Source organism: Aphelocoma coerulescens, chromosome 4A, assembly GCF_041296385.1.
Source record: "Aphelocoma coerulescens isolate FSJ_1873_10779 chromosome 4A, UR_Acoe_1.0, whole genome shotgun sequence".
NCBI classification, from domain to species: Eukaryota; Metazoa; Chordata; class Aves; order Passeriformes; family Corvidae; genus Aphelocoma; species Aphelocoma coerulescens.
The window spans coordinates 9,129,688-9,147,347 of NC_091018.1; the positions used below are offsets into that span (position 1 = coordinate 9,129,688).

A 17,660-nucleotide genomic window follows, 5' to 3' on the forward strand; every position below is an offset into this window, starting at 1 on the left:
GAAAGTGAAAGAGGTAAAAACTAATTATTTAACAAACACACAGGAAAAGAATAATAATGCTAAATGATAAAACCTCTCACTCTGCTGAGAGAAACCTGGGAAAATTTTGGAGTCCTTCTGCAGATCTTTCTTCCCCTCCTTGGAGCTGGGACAGGGTGGTGGGCCCACCTCCAGGGCCAAGGCCTTGGTGAAAAGTCCTCCCAATGTATTCTGATGTTGAAACTGTCCAGCAGAGAAGAAGGGAAAAATCGGATTCCCAGGAAAACAAAGTTCAACTCTCTGGAGGAGAAGGAGCTGAAAAACTGGCTGAAAGCTGGCTGGAAAGAAAGCAAGCTGGGTGCTTGCCTCCACTCTCGCTTTCCTGCCACAGCTGAATGCAGAGACCCATCTCTATCTCTGTGTCCTTGAAACATGAAAACAAACTGCAAAACTGCTTTGAAAAAGTACACTTTTCTCTCCCACCTCTCAGGCTCAGTTTAAAGGCATAGAAATTTCTGGGCGTAGAACAATGATATGGGATACAACATCATAAAGTCACCCCAAGACACCAGGGCATTTTCTAACACCTGTTAAATTCACTGTACTCTGCTGAGGAAGAGAATTAATGAAGTACTGTTTAAACAAGTCTTCAAAAAGTATGGCCCATTTCCTTCCTCCTTAAGGAAGTACATAGGAGTGTGCTAGTAGTTAGTGAAGTCAAAATCCTCTGTTTGCATATTTTCTACAAGAATATTTCACTATAACTTCATTTAAAAGTCATACAAAATAACCTCAGTCATGTTGTAAGTCACATTGGAAATACCTGTCCCCTCTCTGGTCCTAAGCCCTCTGTTCTCATGGCACTGTGTGGAAAGTCCCTCTGTACAAACAGTACTGTTTGTCATTTTCTAAACAGCAGTCTTTCTGAAAGGGCTTTAAAAATGTCCCAAATATAATTTCAGGAATTGGCCAACACTCATATACCAGATTTACTCTGTGCTTCGGTCTCTGTTTATAATCTCCATTGGACTTTTTATAAGAGGACTGGCTTTCCCCTGTGACCTTTGCCAAAATTTCACCTTTCCTTTCCTGGTTACATCACCTGTGGATGCAATGAAATAAGAATCCAACTGCCTGCTGTCAGGTGATCTTGAAAAAAGTCTGCCCACTCTTTCACAAAGCAGTAATTGCTGAGCTTCCCTGAGAAAGGGAAACCAGTATCTGTGTGTGCTGGTTTGAGACAAATTTGGAAGAAAATATCCTCTGATAGAAAGCAGGCTACAACCACCCCTCCCCCACCAAGTTCAGAAAAAAAATTTTCCTTGGAGGAAAGTGAAAGAGATAAAAAACCTATTTATTTAACAAACACACAGGAAAAGAATAATAATGCTAAATAATAAAACCTCTCGTTGTGGAGATAAACCTAGGACGATTAAAAGTCCCTCTGTAGGTGTGGTCTCTCTCCTCCTCCTCGGAGCTGGGTCCGTGTGGGCCCACCTCTGGTGCCTCAGTGGAAAATTCTCCCAGTGTGTTCTGATGTTTTTGAAACAGTCCGGAAGAGAAGAAGGGAAAAGATGAAGTCCCAGTAAAACAAAGTTCAACTCTCCATCTCCCTCCGGAGCAAAGGAGCTGAAAGCTGGGGAAAGCCGGAAGGTGTTTTTTCTGCTCTTCTCACCACAGCAGCAGAACACAGAGGAGTGTGTATTTGTGTCCTTGAACAACTGCTTTGAAAAGTTTGCTCATTTTTTTTCTCTCCCTCCTCTCAGGCTCAGTTTAAAGGCACAGAAAGGCACAAAATTCAATTCTGGGCATAGAGCGGTGATAGGGGATACACATCATAAAGTCACCCCAAGACATTGTGTTAGAGTGTTTTTAACCATAAATAATCACCAAGAACATGCAGTTGTGTTTTTGCAAAGAAGATGTTCACTAGTTATGTGTAAGTGAAACTCCACATTTTGACATCTTATTCAGAATATGGTAATTATATTGAGTACATAATAAAAATCTTAAACTGAGTTTGATGACTATATCATAGGGTATTAAGCAGTGGTTGTAGCTGAATGAATGGATGTGTCTACTATAGCTCAACTTTCTTTGTGTAAGAAGACAAGGGGAAATCCTAATAAAGAGGCAACTGGTAAGTGCTCAATATGTTTAATACTTTGCTGCCTCATTTGGAGAACAAAGAGTTGCCTGTTTCATACTACTGGTTTGGACAAAAGCAGGGCATGGAAACATGTAATCTGCATTTTCTGAATAGTCAAGATTTATAAAGATGATTTAATGTCTCCTGTTCTTTTATGCTGGCATGCTAGCAGAAGCGGACAAGAAGTAATCCAAAGTATAATTTTTCTTTTGCTAAAATCCAGAATCAGAAACATTCCCAGCTCTCTTGTGTTTGTAATGCAATGTGAAGCATTGGTCTAATCTAAACACAGGACTACCACCACAGAGTGTAAAATTGAACTAATTTTTAAAATCAGTCTAAAATTACCACTCCTATCTCCAAGAGCCAGCCTAGCAAACTGATGAATATGTAAGAGCTTCTGATATCCAACAAGAAATCCAACTGTATAAAAAGAATAAAAGGATGATGGGAAGAGAGTCTGATTCTCTCAGGAAACTGCTCCTAATGTGATGAGGAAACTCCCACTGTGAGCCATGTCGCTTCCATCATGTGGGACAACTTTATGAGACCGTGTCATTTGGTAGCTTTGGAAATACACTGCAAAATGAATTTTCCTGGCAGTTTTGACAACAAAATGCATTTTATTTTATGTTATAATTATCAGACTGACAGCCTTTCTGTAACTAATTAATATAAAAATTCATAACATAGGACTATGCAATTCAGATGCAGAAATGTGCACCACTAACATTGCCAACACAGAGAACTACGTACTAATTGCAATGGATTTCACTGGGCAGTTCTAGTTAAATATGCCCCACATTTATTTAAGTTTGAAAGAGAAGAGAAAGAATGATCTAATGTTGGTGTGTGTCTTATCTATTAATAGTCTGTTAAGTAACCGTCACCTTTTGGCAAGTTTAATTTTTCTGACAGTGGTGGAAAATAGTTAAATGGCAAAAAATGAGATGTGCTTTTACATTATACAAGAGTTAGCACCTTCCACTAGTGCTCCCGGTTGTTGTATGAATTTATTACTTTGTGCTGTTCTCATCTCCAGGCATGGGAATGTCTCATCTTCCTGGCCTGGAAAGGGTTTTTTGTGTCTGAATGCATATTTGCTTTTCTCCTAAAACTAGACGAAGACATTATTATCCAAACCCATGTTTTTTTCTCGTCCTGGTGGACGTGCCAGCGTTGGCCAAGAGTGTGAAGTTTCCCATTTGGGGAAACAACTTCCGCCTTTTCTGGCCAAGGTCTGAAGTGCAGCTCTGGCCCCATCTCCTTCTCTCTGTTCACCTCCTTCTTCCCACAGCAGGTGTTTGCTTTTTCTTTCTCCATTCAAGGCCTATTTTGGATTAAGTTCTGCTCTCCACCAAGCAAAAAGCATCCCTAAGGCCTTTGATTTCCTGAACCCTTGGAGCAATTTTCGGTGTGAATATCTGTGTAGCAAATGTAGAAATTAGGACTGTTATGAGATCACCTATCCCAAATTGGACAGCTGGAAGCTGTGTGGGGAAAGGCCATGGCAATGCTCTCTGTCCAGAACAGAATGACAAGGTGCAAGGGATAGGCTCCTGCACTCCACTCACTCCCTGTGGGAGCCAGGCCCTGAGCCAGCCCCTGGCTCCACTCTGTGGGGAGTTCCTCGACCAATGTGGCCACCAGCGCCAGCTTTCCCTGGACATCCTCAGCATCACTCCGCAGTGTTATTCCTGGGGAGACAAGGGGAATTTGCAAGGGAAGCACAGAGCTCCTCTGTCTGCGTGGCAGGGCTGAGGCAGCCAGGGCTGCCTCTGCATGGGAGACAGGACACAGTCTTGCACGGAAGGAGGGACGCGAGCACAGAAGGAAGGGATGTAGAGAAGAAAGGATGCCTGCTTGGAGGAGAGTTGCACACAGAAGAATGAGGGATGCTTGCCGAGCAGGAGTGAGGCATGCGCGGGACTGGGGATACACACAGGGCATGGGGATGAATACATGCAAGACAAGAGGGATGCAGGCAGAGAACAGTGGGAATGAAAGCACGGCAGGGCAGCCCGACGGCGGCAGGGACGAGGACGGGGCGTGCCCTGGCTAGAGCCTCAGCTCTGCCCTGCCCTGAGTGACTCCGCGGCCGCCCATTCGCAGCGCGGAGCACCGTGATGTGCGGGCGGGCGACCCAATGGGGCCGGGCTGGCGGGGCCGGGGCGCGCCGAGCGCGGGCAGCGGGCGGGGCTGGCGTGGCGGGACTGCTCGGAACGGTGCGGACGGTGAGTGCTCCCGGGGTTCCTTCGCGGCTCCAACTCGGGGAAAGTTGCAGGCACTCGCCCCGCCGCTGGACGTGCGCCAGAGCATCCCGGCAGCGGTGGCAGCGGGGGAGGCGCCGACCAGCCCCGGCGGCTCCGCGGGGCCCGGCCCGGCCCTCGCTGCCACCCGGCTCCGCTGCCGACCAGGCGTGTCTCCGGGGGATGCTGGGGCAGTGGGGCGGCGGGGCGGGCGCAGAGCCCGGCGCGCGTGGGTGCCCGGCAGGACGCGGGGAACTTGTCCGTCCGGCGCGCTCCTGCCGCCGCTCCTAGCTCCCCGCGGCGATGAAAAGGCACTTCTCCGATTCATCCCCCTGGAAAACTTCACCCCCGGGCTGAGCCGGGGCAGGCCTGGCGCAGGGGATTCGCTGCGCGCGGCCGCCGCCGGGGCTCGGCGCTGGGATGGAGCCCCGGCGGCGGCAGACTTGGGGCTTTGTGCGAGTTGGTAGAAGCAGAACCCGGCCGAGGGGCGGGGAAGCGCCGCTTCCCGCTGTGGGTTCCCGCAGAGCGGCACTGAAAAGGGGTTCGGTTTGCATTTCACTTTTATCTTTTGTGCAGGATAGTATTCCCAAAGCAGAGAGTGTGAGGAAATGGGAGCGACTTCGCATCTAACTGAAGCGGGGTGAAATGAAGTGAAGTCGTGTGACAGCTGTGTGGGTTTATTTTTATACATCTCTAATTTGGACCGGGAGAGGAAGTGTCACCCTACTCTCCTTAACAATGGCTTCTTGTTGGGAGCCTGGGAAGGGAAAGAGAAGAGCAGGCAATTTTTCAGGATTTAAACCTTCAGACTTTTCCTTTGCTGGGGCACCCCGATGCTGGCTGGAAGTACTCTAATGGATAACATCAAGTCCCAGTGCTTACAGAGGTAACAACTCTGCAGGCATGACTGCTCCAGTTGTAAGTTTTTATCTAAGTAGAAATAGTGGTGAAATATGTGGATGGGAACTGACCTCCAGTTAATGGTTTCTTGGGACAGGCTGCATGTGCCTGCTCTGTAAGAGCATCTGTACCTTCAAACAGGGCATCACTTGGACTTACTGATTTCTTTTCAGGAGAGCTGCTGGTATAGATCTGAGCAAATGCCATTGAATCAGCCTTTGAGGTTGTTATTGCTGTTACACAATTTCAGTGGAATGTGAGAGCTGGGTTTCCTGGTTTTGATAAATCTGTAGAAGCGACTATAAAAGATAATAGGTATCTCAAGTAAATTGCTTTTGCATGAGAACTTGGAGCCATTGTTCAACCAGTAACACTTGTGACTTCTCCAGTGAGCCTGGTAACCTGAGAAGCAAAACTCCTTAATGCTGGGAGACTTGCTCAGAGTAACTTTAAAGACAACAGCTGGAACCTGGATATAAAGAGGGAATAGTAACCGAGATCAGTATGTGCTAGTACTGTGCATAGTGATGTATAGAAATTCAAGCTGTTTTGAAAAGAAGCCCTGTGCAAAGGGGAGCTGCTGGTGGTTTGCAAGTGGAGAGCAGTGATTCAGGGGGATTACTGGACACGAGGCAAGTCCCCTGGGTGCAATATTCTGCAGCTGATTTTTGCCCTGGGGGTGTTTGATGGCCTTATATGGGGTGTATGCATGCAGAGACATTAAATTCCAGATCTGTTTGTTTGCATCTAAATAACTCTTAAAAAAAAGTAAGAAAATAATTTGCTAAGGGAAACCTTTTCCAAACACTGCTGTTCTCACACCCTGTTTATCAATTTTTAACAATGGTTTAACAATTTGAGGATGTTGTTTGGTTGTAACCAAGCTCCTCTGAAGGAATTTTTTGCTTGTGAAAGATGAATTGCTCATTCTTTGTCTGAGTTAAGAGATGTGATTATTAAACTCAGTCATTCAGTGCTAGATATAAAGAATTGTGTTTAATCAGGGTCTTTGTTCTCTTATGAATTTTAATCTGATGAAGTTTCCCCTTCCATAAAATATGCAAACATCTCCCTAGATTAAGAATGCCCCAAACTCCAGAAACCTATTTACCATTTTTGGCTAGATGAGCTTTACAGCGGACAGGGCTCTGGGGACTGATGACTTCGTTAGATATTTGGATAAATGCAGAGGAAGCCCTTCCCCTGGGGCTCCTTTACTGACTTCTCTGCCCCGGGTTTCAGGTGTTGTGAGAAGCTGGTGAGTGAAGGAATTGCAGCCTTGTTAAATGAATTTGTCCTGAATCCACTCATGCGGGGTCTCCTAGTAACTCTTTCCTGTGTTAACTTGGCTTTCTAGTGCAGTGACTTGAATGGCTTTAGAGAATCGGAAATACAGCAGTTCTGACTTGAGGGAAGCAAAAGAGAGTGCTTGCTGCTCAGTGATTGATTGGAAGGGATGTTAGGGACAGTTAATTCAGTAGTTGTGCTTAAGCAGCTGCTGGTGATCAAAGTGATCTGTGTGCCTTGTGAACGGCTTTATCTGCACTTTTTGTGTAGTTAAACTGCAAGTGCTCCACTTGGAGCTTCAGTATAGTAGTTGCATTTATGACAGTGTACAACATAGTGCATGGGAGAAGATAAATACTTCTCTTTTACATGATTGGCAATAAATTTAGGGAGAGTGTGCCCCTGATAGATACTGTAATGCACTTCCTTATCTAAGTAGATGATGTGATCAGTGGCTCATTTCACACCTGAAATTGTCTTGCTGCTGATATTTTAGGTGGTAATTTATTTGGTGATGTGTCCCAGCACACAGATAATGTTCTTGGTGATCCATTTTACACAGCATTAAATAATAGGTGGCGAAACACAAAGGGGCTGTGTTTTCAGCAGAGCCAAAGACCAAGTAAGTTCTGCTTTATATCAGTATGAGCTATTTCTTGTTTGTGGTTGGGATTTGTTTTTTAAGTTACAATGTTTTGCATCTCTTTGCTTCATAAAATGCTGACAGATGTGGATTGGAATTCTCTGGGGACATTTGTCCCTCTTTAGATACAGGCCTGTTAGCTTGATTTTCTTGCATGTGAATTGCCTGTGGCAGAGGAGGTGATGGAAAAGCAGCATCAAGCCTGCTTGCATTATTCCAGCACAGATTTTATACAGATCCATCAGTGCTACAAAGCACAGTCCCGGCTCTCTAATCGTGTTCACAAGGGCAGCTCTTGACCTGCCACGTTCGGAGGCAGTTTAACCCTGTGCAGGGATATGGTGGTGATTCCGATCACAAAGAGAGTGGAAAGCAAAGGTGGGGAAGGAAGGAAGGAGATGGCAGCTGCTACAGTGTTGCTGTGCAGTTTGCAGAGGGTTGGACAGGTGAAATTGATGCAGCTGCTACTTGGTTTTTATCTGTGTACCACCAAGTAGCACTAAGCAGCAAAAGAAACATGGTTTAAGTTGATGTTTTGTTCAGGCTTTGAATATTACTCTGCCTCCACATATATTAGAGCAGTAATTCAGCATAAAAAAAGCAGATTCTCATCTCTCCAGGCCAGATGTTTAAACATGTGACTGACAAGCTATCAACCTGCCTGGTGCAATAACAGATATTAATTTTTAACTTTCTTTTAAGTTTCTTGTCAAATTGGGAATAGCCACAACATGAGATGTTAATATTTATCAACCAGTTACTGGCCTTTGCATGCTCAGCATTTTTTGAAGTAAGTACTAGTGTGCATTTAGTAATCTGTGTATCTTTTTGGACATTGAACTCATGAAAGTTATTAGAGTTGCTAATTATATTGAAAAAGCCAAATGTAAATCCAGAAACTCCTGCCAGCAGATGTGTGAAAGGTGGATCCTGAATTTTAAAAGTTTACCAAATAGCCTTAATGCATATGCAAAGCAAAACATTCCTGAATATCTTTTCTTTTCAAGGATGTTGCAAAACTGAGACCAACTCTTTTAAAGAGGGTGATGCAAAGTTGAATTAAACCAGATTTGTTGGGTTACTGTAACAAATGTCACAACATCACCTATTCCTGGTCCCGAAGCCCCTTGATAGGCATCTGTTGACATCTTTGCACATACATTCCTGTTGGGAATTGGATTATTGCACAAGTAGCAGTGGTTGTGTTTGTGGTGGGTAAAGTCTTGGCAGAGCTCTGCCTGCAGCCCTGCTGGTAGGGGAGGACTTAAAAAAAGGATTATTTGTCTTCTGACCATCTGAGAGAGTTGCTCAGGCTCTTACCCAGAATCAGCTGTCCCTGCTTGCACCATTAAAGCCCTTTTCAGCCAAGAGGTACCTGCTGTCTTGCTGCTGGTGTATAAGTAGGTGGGAAGTATGAAAACTGAAGGCAGTTGGGTGATGGTCCAACATCTGGGCCCTGGGTGCTGTGACTGGGAGAAATCATGCTCAGTGGGCATCCTGGAGGTCCTCTGAGCAGCAGCAGCTCAGCTGACAGTGGCTGGGTTGCTGTAATCCCTTTCAGCCATGTGATTGCTGGTCATGAATGAACTGCTGTTGTGTCCCCTACTCTGTACACAGGTGTTTGGGTGTTCCTATGGGTGTACTGTCTCTCTTGGATTTAGTAAATTACAAATATATATCTCCAGTGTGGTCTGTGCAGGGAGTAGGTATGAGGCAGGTGATGTTTAGCCACTGCAGCATTAGTTCAGCTTCAGTCTCAGCAGCTGCCCACTTTGTGCTCTTCAATGCTGAAGTTGTAGGTGATGGGTCAAGCCTGTCCTGTCCTTGCTAGTGTTTCCTGCCCTGGACGTCTTTCCTGTTTCTAGGTCAAGTTTCTCTGAAGTGGAGACTTGAATAATGCCTTTCCATGTGTTGTGAGATTCACTTGGAGCACTGCAGAATGGTCTGTGAAAAGTCTTCTGGTTTGTGCAGATACTTCCCAAATGAAGGGTTTCACTCAGATTTCCTCTACTTTACCTGGGTGGCATTGTCACATTGTGCCATCAGCATGGGGGCAGGGGATCCTGGCTGTCAGAAGTCCTCCTTCCTCATCTCATTGTGCTGCAACCCCCAGCCCACCCCATCTCCACTGGCAAATGGCACTGGCACACTTGGGGTGGGTGTGTTGTGACACTGGAGACATGCTGCCTGTGGAGGGTGATGGAGGCCCACTCTTTTAACTGTTGACTGAAGACATGATTTGATTACAGCCAAAAGATGGGACTTGTGTGTTTATGGCTGCAGAGCTCAATGTGGGCAGCAGGCACTGCATTTGAGATTTCAGGTATTTGATGTGTTCCTGGGTCATCTGCCAGCCATGTAAAGAGCAGCCTGTACCAGCTGAGCAAGCAAATGTGGTGAATTGATGGAGCTGAAGACAGAAGTCCCCACCTAATAGGGCTGGAGAGTGGGGTGGGAGGAGAAGACAAGCACATCTGCACGCTGCTAGTGCCACCAATGCTAGTGTTTGATCTGGAGGTGGTGGCATTGGAGGTGATAGAGCTCTTCCCAGCGGTGGGCACATCTGACATCAGTGCTGACCTGCAGCTGCCTTGTCAGCAGGACTGTTTGCTTGGCTCTTCTACCCTCTCCCAGCAGTTCTGTTCCCATCAGGGGTGTGGACCTCCCTGGGCAGGGTGCTGAGCTGTCGTGGCCGGCCAGTCCACTCAGTTACTGGGAATCTGGGTCTTCTGGGAATCTATAATACGTTGGCTTTGTTTTGGTAATAGATTAAAAATACCAAGAATGATAAGCAAGTCTTGTCTGGCCTGCTTGGAAGAATTATATCACATATGCTCCTCTTAACAGCTAGGGTTCCTGTCTGGGTTTGTGGGTTCATGCCTGGGCTACTTAAAAGCTAGTTTTGCCGTAGGTTTGTGAGTGGCATGATGATGAAAAGGGAGCTTCTGTGGCCCCAGGAGAGTTTCTATCAGCAGAAATGGAGCTATCCACAGTCATTCTTTGCCTTTTGTTTGTTTTGCCAGCTGATTCCTGTTAGTTTATCTCTACCTTTCAGCAGCTGAGCCATGAGGGTGACCACTGCCCATGAGATGCAGTATCTTTGGCAGGTGGGCTGCTTGCTTTAGGTCCCCTGTGCTGACTGGTCTGCACTCTCCAACACCCTGTGCTGCTGGGCAATGTGCACATTCCTGGGGGCAGATTGACGACTCCTGCAACATCCAGGCTGTCCCCATGGGCTACGGTGGTCTGTCCACTACTAACATTTGGGAATTAGTATGGAAGTAATAAAATAATTATTGATTTGACATGCATCTGAGGATGTGGGGAGCAGGATAACTGTCTGAAATGGGAAGCTCTGGTTAGGACTGCTGCTGATTGCTCCTGTCAATCCATATGGGCCATATGCTTCTAAGCAGTCTCCTTGTCTCATTTCCTTCTCTGAAATGCTTACAGCTGTTTTTCCTGCCTCTTCAGTAGGTTTTTTGTTCCTGTAGAAGAGTGACAGCTCACAGATGCTGCTGGGAGTCCCCACTGAATAGCTGGGAAGAGAGACTATTACTGTGATCTTCAAGAGAAGATAAAGTGTAGTGTCTCTGCAGGAGGCCTAATTACTGATGTTTTAAGTAAGCTTTTTTGTTTTTTTTTCTGTTTACAGCTGACTATAGACTTTACTGTCTCATTCAGAGTTTCCTCATCACATACTGCCCTTAGTGGAAGAAGTGAGAGAGCAGGTCGTTGATGAGGTCACTTGTGTAGAACAAAGAAGGACAAAGTGAAGTTGTCGATAGTCATGTGTTAAGGTGTTCAGCATCCAGTTTTGCTGCTATGCTTATAATGTTTGGGTTAAATTTCATAGTGTTGCTCTTTTTTTTCTAAAGAAGTCTGTGGCCAAAGTGATAGCAGTGCTTGAGGTTCATCACTGCTGGTCCTCCACTTATCCCAATGTACCATCTCTTCATCCTGCCCTTTCTGCATTCTGCCAAGAGAAGTAATTGCAGACTTCTGTAATTGGGTTAATGATCCAGCCCTGGCCAGGTGAAGAAGGATTTCTAGAGATGCTGATGCCTATGCAAGTGTTTCACAGTTTATGGATGAGTGGTAAAGGGTACCTGAAGACAGTGAGAAAAGCTATCTGTACCTGCTTTTAGACAAATGACCTGTGCACTGCAAGGAACATGGGGCTAATGTAGGAAAGTAAATGGCTGTGTTGAGTTGGCTTGAATGCCAAGTTAAGACAGGGTTTGTAACAAATAAAACCTGGTGGTATGTTATGTCTGAGGTCTGTGGGATCTTGGGTTTGTTTAGGTGCAGTACAAAAAATCTCTGCTTTAAGTGGGTTGGTTGCCTGTTGACCATAAGCCCTAAATAAACGAAACTTCCCTTCTTTTCCAGTCCTCTGCTTTGCCTTTTTTTTGCAGTCCCAACTGCACAAAAGAGTGAGGTGTCCCAACAGATTTTGTACTGGTGTCTGAGATGGGAAACCTTGTATGGGATCCTGGTTGTATGTCCATGGCTGGTGACTGTTTTCCTGCCCCGTTCTCCCTAGGGTCTCACTGCTGTGCAAGGACCCACGGATTGGCTTTTCCTCTTGTAAAGATATACTGGGGCTGTACTCTCCTCAGCCCATGTTATAAATTATCAACTCTGTGGGAAATGGAAAATAGAGTAATTCTCATTTGTGTTCTTTTAGATCCCTGTTCTTTAGACCAAAATACACATGGTAAGTCTGGCCCTTCCCTCTATTCACTTTTCATAGCCTCCTTTGTTTTTAATTTATATATTTTTTTATTCTAAATTCCTCCCATCCCCAAAATAGAATAGACATCAGCCTGCAAGCAAAGATTGCCAGGCATTGGTCTTGTGGATTATAGTGGCTTTTTGGCCTGGTTGGAGACTGAGCCCCACCCTACATAGGCTTGGATTAAAAATAGTCTTCCTTTTAATCAGGCTGAAAACTGTACACAACACATCTGTGTCTTGGTTTCTGGGGTACTGGCAGCCACAGGAAGCCCTTTAGCTATAAAATACCTCAGAAAATCTGTTTGCTGCTAATTAATCCAAAAGTGTTAAGGTGACCACTGTTGGAAAGCTGTAGACCCAGATGTCTGACTGCCAGCCATGTAGTTGTCATAGATGTTGATCAAAGTTTTAGCTGTGCTTCTTGAAGGACCTGAAAAAATTGAAAACTCTAGTACACAGCCTATGCATTAGGCTGCCACTGTAAGAATGTCTAAGCTCAGGTGCTGCAGGAACATACAGTGGCCAGGAGACTGCTCCTGCCCCACAGCCTCCAGTTCAGTCCTGTCTGTCCAGGACTGAACTGCACACTCCTCCTTCTTCATATAAAACATAAAAAAAAAAAACCATTGAGACAAGAGGCTGACTGGTATCTGGTGTGGTGATTTCATTCCCCCACTTCCTATTGGAAAAGCCAAGCCTCAAACCCAACCTTCTCAGGCAAGTCTGAGTGGTTGGCCATGGGATAGTAGAAGGAAGATCTGAGTGTCTCCTTCCCCTGGGCATCTGTTCTCTGCCTTATGAACCTCAAGTGTTGACTTCTTTTGTTGTTTCATTTGTTTTCCACTGTCCTTGGCCATGCTTGGTGGGGCAGCGAGTCATTTTACAGGATGGTAGGAAACGCTGCTGGCAGGCTCCGGCCCACTCTGTGGGGAAAGGCAGGATGTGGCTGACCTAGGATCTGGAAACAGGTGGTGCTGCCTGGTAATTCCTCCAGCTTAGCCACAGCCTTTTTGGTTGTTTAGGGCAGGGGTTGGAGTAAATGAGCGGGGGAGTGTGATGGGAGGAGGGCAGGAAGACTGCCCAGTGCCTGTTCCATGGCTGTTTATGAATAGCATACTCTGTGGGCCTGGTTTATGTGACCTTGGTGATCAAAGGTCTTTCTGTAATGGGAGAAAATGTTGCCTTCTCTTCAGTTTTTGTAGACTCTGCCTTGGCCTGTTCTGTTTCTGGTAATTCTATTCTATTCTAGAATAGAAAAAGCATCAAAATGTTATATTGTCTCATAAAACCTTTGTAAACAGTCATGAAATTGTCTGTAGAAGGACACTAGAAGGATTTTATTTCCCCCAAAGCCTAGGGATGAGCTTTCAGCCTTTGTCTAACTCAGTTGCATGTTTTTTACTTTGAGAGTCAAGGAGCTATTTATTCATATCTCAAATTCTTGAAGTGGAAAAACTGACTCCTACAGTTATGTCTTTACTACAGACTTTTTTTTTTTTGGCTAGAGGAAACTGATTTTTTTTCTTGAAAAAAATGCTAGCCAGGCTGCTTTTAAAAATTGTATAAATACAGGAACTTACACAAAGCAAAGTGAGCTGCTGCCCACTGCAGGGTCAGGTCAAGACAAGGAAAAACCTGCAAAACACCAACTTGGGGAAAAGCATAAAGAAGAAAATCTGATAATCTGGTAGATGAGACAGGCTGAGTAACATCAGAAATGCTGCTGGCTTGTGTCAGTGTTTCCCATACAAGGTGCAGAATGGGGCTGTGGCTCAGAGAGACGCTGTAGGTAATCCTGCCCCTGGCCTATGCCCTGTTAGTGCAGCTTCTGCTGTAGTTGTGTGTGCTAGAACTGCTTCTTCTGCCTTGTGTCCAAATGATGGGGAGACTGTCTTGCAAGGGGATTGCAGAGTTCTGGGGACACCCTCTTAGATTGCTACTGAAGTGGTTGTCTCATTGAGGTGGGTGGTGGGAAAGGAAGCTTTAGAAAAATCCCTTTTGTTTTCTCTTGGTTTTTTTTCTGAAGGTCAACATATGAAAAGTATTTCTATACTAGAAAGCAAATAGGAAGGCATGTGATTCTGCATTATATCTATGTGGTTTATTTTCGGCCAATATATTAGTGATTAAATTAGAGGCTCTTCAGAGCTGAATGCGCGCAAGATGTTTGAAATTCAGGTTGAAGACCTTGGATAACAAAAGCTTGTATCCTATTTCTGTTAGATGGAAGGTGATGTGCAGTGGGTTGTTCCTGAAACAAGTTTGCACAGTCACCTGTGTGCCATTTCTGTGTTCTTCTTTGCCTGTTGTGTTATCTGAAAACTATAGCTGAAGTCCTTTTTTCCTGTGTGCACATTCCCTCAAAGTAGCTTTTTTTGATCAGATTTGGTTTTTTTTTAATATTTGTACTGATATTTGCCTCAGTGATGTTGCTGGTGCATGTGGTACTGTCCCAGCCCTGGAGGCAGGAGCCCACGTACCAGGACTTCTGCTCCATGGATTCTGCTCAAAATAACAAGGGAAGGGGGGTTGCTGATCTGCCTCTTCCACTCTCTCGTGTACTACAAGGTAGAAGAGTGTCTTGTTCTACTTTCACAAAGAGTAGGACTGAACTTGTTGCCTTTGACTCTGCTCTGCTGGGAAGGTCAGGAACTGGATGAGGTCCCATGGGTTTTCAGAGTCTCTGTCTCTGTTTTTGGGGAAGATCTTGGTGCAGCCCCTCTCGGCAGATGAAACTGCTGGGCAAGGACCTAAGTTCTCAGTTTGTCTGGTGCAGTGCTAACCAAGTGGAAACTTGAATTCAAGCTACCTATCCCTGTAATTGGCACTCATATATTGTGAAGCAGTCCTTCAGCTGGGTCTGAAAGATCATGAATTCTGGGTCCTTGTTTATGCTGCCATTGCAATGTTGTGCTCCCTTCTGCTAATCTACCAGGAAAGGTCTGTGGAGTGTTGTTTGGGTGTGGAACAGGGCTGTGGTTTTGAGATTCCAGGATGCTGAGTCTTGTCCCAGGGACAGGCTTGAATGCTCTCCTGCCTTGGAGCCTCTGCAGCAAGATGTTAGTGAGCAGGCTGATATTCCAGCCCATCTCTGTTTTCCTTGGGCTAAACCAGTGTGTGCCTTCTGCTATAACTGTTGAGAAACTGCAGTGCTGTGGTGGTATATACACATATATATTCTGCTATAAATCCTGTAATTAAACATTTCCTTGACCCAGCATAGAACAAGGTGCTTGTCTCCATCTGGTCACAGAAATAAAGGAAGTGAGTTCCAAAACAATATTGCAATTAGGCTGTTTCTTCCTGAATTTTGCACAAAATGTTTTGCCTCCAAGAATGGATTGTGAGGACTTTATTTTAGGGAATACATAGGGTGTTGTGGGTGTATATAAAGTTACCATGTTGTGATTGGTATTGGGCAGGCTTTCAGGGAGAAAGTTGGCCCTGGCTTTTAAGAACTGTTCCTGAGATAGCAACATTCTAAAGGTCAGTAGAGAACAAATGGAAATACATTTACAAAAGTATTCATGTTTCTCAGTGCTCCTGGTAATAATAAGCAAGTTTCTGAATCCTCACTTAGATAGAATTCACCTTTCCATAAGGAGAGAGGGGAAACTGGGCCTTCTGAAAACTGAAAATATTTTGAATAAGCAGCCTTAATGTCTGACGTAAACTTTAGCCTGTTCCTTTCTGCACTGTTTGGCTGAGGTTGGGACTAAGCTTTCTTTGGGGACATGGAAGGGAGGTTCCTGTGCAGTCCTGGTCCTGCCCTTCTTTTGCCCACCCCTTTGTAATGTTCTCTTTGATCTAATTTCCAGCTGGGCTCTTGCCACTGTATTATATAAACCAAATGCTCTAGCAAAGGCAGCATAGTCAGACTTCTTGTTGAAAACTTGAAAAACTGACATTGCTTCTGCCCAGCTAAGAAGCTCCCAGAAGTTACTGTAGCTGTGCTGGATGGATGGTTAATGGCAGTACCCAGCCTACATTAGTTAGATCCCTCACTAATGGCAACAACTTTTATTCCTCCCTTCCCTTCCCCCCCCTTCTCTAAGTAGTATATACACTTTTTCTGGGTTATATAGGATTGTTTTAGTTGGTCCTGTTGCTCCCTGTGTTCTGAAGATCTGTATAAAAAGAGTTGTGAAAGTCATGAAATGGAGTGAGATTCTGCCCTGTACAGTCCTTGAAACCTGCTGTTATGCAAGAGCCTTTACAACCAGTACCAGTCAATGATTCACTTTAGCAATTAAAGTTCTGTGCATTGGTTTGATATCAACTTGGCACATAGCAAGGCATTGCACTTTCTTTAGTGCATTGCCCTTTCATGTGTAACACACATAGCTGATATTCTTGTTCAGCATTTGAACCTCTTTGGTGTAATCCATGTTGAACCTTGTGGTGTCCTTGCTCCCAGCTATTGATCTACCTCTTCTGCCTGAGCTCCAAAGTTGCTTCATGCCTTCTATCAAATACCATGCCTTGTTTGGCTTTATGTAGGATCTGTAGATGTTTGGTTTTTAGTTTTGTTTTGTTAATTTCTAGGATGAGGGTTTCTTTAATACTAATTCATAAAGCATTAAACTCAACAGCAACAACAGACTAGAGACTATACGAAATCTGTCAAAGACTGGCTTCACAGCACAGAGATCAGTCTGCTACTAGTACCTGTTTTTTATGGTCTGGAAAATGTGAGATGACTTACTAATTAACAGTGTAATGAGCTGTGTGGTGAAGATGGTGCTCAAGGGACCTGAAGGCTATGGGCAACAACTTACAGTGTATGTGTGAGTGGTAATCCAGCTCAACCCCACCTTTCTACATATTTGAAAAGAGTGCAGTAGTTGTGGGAGTCCCTGGAATTACCCTGTCCAGCAGGTCCATCATGTCTCCCAACAGGAGACTTTCTGTTGGGGACTGAGATAAAAAGAGCAGTTGGAGGAAAGCCAACAAGCTTCCCTTGCACGAGCTAAATACCAGAAAAAGCTTCAATGTCCCTTGAGATGAGATTTTGGACTAGTTCAACACAGATGAACTTGTAGGCCCCCTTGCACAATATGATGAACCACGTGCCTCTGGCAGGATGTCCAGATGAGATACCAGCCCCTTCCTGGAGATTCTCGCTGGCTGGGCTGGGTGTGTGTGCTGCTGCCCAGGCTGGTCAGTACCTGAAACCTTTCTGATAGTGGGAGCTCACCTGCAGGTGTAGATGGGTTGTGTGGGACTGAGGAGCCCCCCAGTGGCAATCTTCCCACAGCCTCCCACCTGGCCAGGAGTGGGTGGAGCAAACTGGTCTGCACAGTGGTCAACAGTTGGCCAAATGCCCATTTGGTGGCCAGAGCAGGCTGTGACTGCAGAGGTGCATAATTGCCAGTCTTGCTACAGTCCACAGATCTATTTTTCAAACCACATCTTTTTTGCTGTTGTAATCTTATTTTGAAGATTACACCAATTTTATTAGTAATCTAGTAGGGTGCTTCTATAGTCAAGTCCCTGGTGGTGTTTGGCATTAGAGAGCTCTTGTTTTCAGTCGACTAAAAAAAAGTCGAAATGAGGTGCAGTGCTTGGCTTTGGTGGCAGTATTTATATTTTAGTATTTAGAAAGTTAATCTTCCCAGGGGAGAAATCTGGCTCAAGTAGCTGAAAACTTTACACAGGTGTTGCTGCTGCTCAGGCTGCTGAGTATTTATCACTGACAGAAAGTTAAAAGGCT

At 45.0% G+C, this 17,660-nt stretch overlaps 1 protein-coding gene across 10 annotated transcripts in view; it reads left to right on the top strand.

Moving 5' to 3' along the window:
• The first annotated feature begins 4,300 nt into the window (after window positions 1-4,300).
• Window positions 4,301-17,660, top strand: part of PLS3 (plastin 3) — a 50,237-nt gene continuing 36,877 nt past the window's right edge. Inside the window, exons 1-2 of one of the 10 annotated variants that reach the window (XM_069015209.1) lie at window positions 4,385-4,545; window positions 10,682-10,830. The gene's annotated coding sequence lies outside the window, so the exon portion shown is untranslated. The other 9 variants (XM_069015208.1, XM_069015210.1, XM_069015212.1 and 6 more) reach the window with 9 other exon arrangements.